The sequence below is a fragment of the Myotis yumanensis genome, unplaced genomic scaffold (assembly GCF_028538775.1).
Source record: "Myotis yumanensis isolate MYYU_CA2020_CCGP unplaced genomic scaffold, mMyoYum1.0.hap1 SCAF_5, whole genome shotgun sequence".
NCBI lineage: Eukaryota > Metazoa > Chordata > Mammalia > Chiroptera > Vespertilionidae > Myotis > Myotis yumanensis.
The window spans coordinates 13,978,686-13,981,636 of record NW_027223756.1 but is presented as its reverse complement, the minus strand read 5'-3'; the positions used below and the strand labels follow the sequence as shown (position 1 = coordinate 13,981,636).

The 2,951-nt window shown below is 45.5% G+C and overlaps 1 non-coding gene across 1 annotated transcript; it reads right to left on the bottom strand.

The window, feature by feature from the left end:
• Positions 1-321: 321 nt before the first annotated feature.
• LOC139011905 (small nucleolar RNA SNORA28) lies at positions 322-442 on the bottom strand. The gene has a single exon (XR_011471716.1). It is a non-coding gene; the product is annotated as a small nucleolar RNA SNORA28 (small nucleolar RNA).
• Between the last annotated feature and the right edge of the window lie 2,509 nt (positions 443-2,951).

Sequence of the window (2,951 nt, the reverse complement as noted above, 5' to 3'; positions counted from 1 at the left end):
TTGGAAAGTGGGCTTCCTTAGAAAAGGTGTCAGGTAGGTCAGGGATGACAAAGACCAGGCAGGACTCAGAATCAGGGTGATTGGGAGCTCAGTGGAGCCCCTTGAACTGACCCTTTGTGCAGATGTGACAACTGAACAGCAGAGAAAAGGAATTTGTGTCTGAGTCATTCACAGAGAATCCAGGGTTCCCGCCCATCATACCACTTTCCAGGACTCAAGTGTGTTACAGGAACCATGGCTAAAAATACAGCCAACCATTATTAGGGTACTGCTAACTACTGTACATGCATTACCCTATTTGTTATTTATTTATTATTTTACACTGTGAAGTCGATATAACGGCTTGTCTCAGAGGAGAGAGCACCAGAATAGGTGGGACTTTCTTGCTACAGTGAGCTCAAACTGCATCAGAGAGTTCTGACGATCTGCTATCGTGTTGCTTGCAATGCATTATTTTATTCTTAAGGAAACCCTGGGAGGTAGGTACAATACCCCCAATTTACACGGCAAAATTGAGATTCAGAGCAGTTGAGTAATTTGCCCCATCAGACCGGTAACACATAGACGAGCCAAGATACGGACCCTGGCAGCCTGATCACCAAATCCTCATCTTTGTCATCCTGCCATCCTACTGAGCAGCTAAAACAGACAGAACCACTATTTGATAAAAACTTCCTACAGAGTCCTTCACATAGTGATGCTGTTATAACCAGGAGCAAACTTTCCTCTATCCTCAAGGTTCTTTTGGCTGGTCTAATAATCAAATAGCCACATGGCAGATTAGCAAGAGAAAATAACCAAATTGAATACACACATACGTATGGGAAGCCTGCATACACGGGAGTCAGAGACAAACATGCAGGAGAAGTTCAGAGATAGAAAGAGAACATGGGTACATAACATCCTGAGCTAAGGATGAGGTAAGGTGCTGTGGAGGCTTCAAAGAGCCACTGCGGAATGATAAAAAGAGCAGATAATCAGTCAACAGAAGTTTGCCTTGCCATACAGGTGGGCCAAAAATGTTATCCCTGGTAACTTCTTATTATGGGCAAGGCCTCTAATTCAAATTTTTCTAGGGAGTTAAAGGGAGGGGCAAAAGTTTCTCTTGAGCCTGAAGCTAAAACTACCCTTAGCTCAAAACAATCCACATACCACAGAAAAACATATTGGGGTGAATAGCTCTGAACCCCAACACCAGCAACCCATGTAGAGAAGCAGAGGCGGAACTGGAGATTCCAGAAGTGGTTGGAGTATGGACTTCATCCCTGATATAGGACAGTGGGGAGCCACTGCAGGAAGGATGCAGTGGGGTGGGGATAAATGCTGGGGGGGGGGGGGGGGGGTTGGTGGAAGGGAGGCTGGCTTGGTGGAGTTTTCAAAGATAAGGAGGGCTTTGGTGATTGATTAGATCTGCGAGTGAGGGAGCAGGAATGACAGGCAAGTGGCCAGGTGGGGGTTGGGGGGATGAGGAGCCAGAGAAGAGAAGTCTGGGGAAGAGAGACAAATTCCCTTGAGCTGTTAAGTACAAGATGTCTAAGAGGCATCCAGGGGGTTCTGTCCAGGGTGTGGCTGGACTTACTGGCTTGAATTTTAGGCCTTTCTGGTCTTAAAGTTCTGCAGAGAACAGACTGCAGACCTTTTTACCCTGTGCCTCAGTTTCCTGATCTGGAAAATAAATAATAACATCACTGCATAGAGTTCTTGTAAAGAGTTGATGGATATAACTTACAATGTATAAAGCACTTAACAGAGTACCAGGCACATGGGGATACTTAATAAAGGTTAGCTGAATGACTATATGAATGGATGGTTCTTTGCCTGTGGCTGATAGAAGTTATTTGGAAAAAGAGGTGCTTTAGCTGGTTTGGCTCGGTGGTTAGAGCGCTGGCCCATGGACTGAAGAGTCTCGGGTTCAGTTCCAGTCAAGGGCACATACCTCGGTTGCAGGCTCAATCCCTGGCCCTTATCGGGGCTTGTGTGGGAGGCAACCAACTGATGTGTCTCTCACATCCATGTTTCTCTCTCTTTCTCTCGGTCTCTCCTCCCTTCTACTCTCTCTGAAAATCAATGGAAAAATATTCTCTGGTGAGGATTAATAATAATAATAAAAAGAGTTGATTTAAAAACCCAAGGACCTTTTCCTCCCTCTTCAATATTCAGGGCTGGTTTGGAGGGTAAGGGAGAAATATAGTAACACAAATGTTACCTGGAAAGGATTGAGTGGGAGAGGGAATGGTGCCATGTTACATCCTTACCCCCACCCTGCACACACACACACACACACACACTCACACACTCACACACACACGTCTGCTGGGAACGCATACCAGCTACAAGAAGAAGAATAATGCCATTCCATTCATACGGTAGCTTCATCTGTGGTCTGACTCATCCTACAATCATTCTGACTTTTGTCCGTATTTGCAGATGAGGAAACAGAGTAACTAACCTTCCAGGACTCTGCCTTCCCTTGAACCCATGTCCAACAGCAAGTTGTTCTGAAAAATCCTTGAAAATATAACCTGAATCTATCCATTCAGGGGAAGGAAGGAGAGCCATAGCGTTCTTTGTTTGGAGCTACCATGATTTTTAATTTTATTATTATTATTTTAAAATATATTTCTTTAGTGATTTCAGAGAGGAAGGAAGAGGAAGAGATAGAAACATCAACGATGAGAATCATTGATCAGCTGCCTCCTGCACGCCCCCTACTGGGGATCGAGCCCGCAACCTGGGCATGTGCCCTTGGCCAGAATCGAACCTGGGACCCTTCAGTCTGCAGGCTGACGCTCTCCACTGAGCCAAACTGGCTAGGGCACCATGATTTTTTAGAAGTGCAGATAGGTCCCTGCCACTCCCTTGCTTAGAACCTTAGGTTTCCTAGTTGACTCGGAAAAAAAAAAAAAATCCAAAACCTTCCGTTGCCCACAGGGTTCTGTGCCATCAGGCCC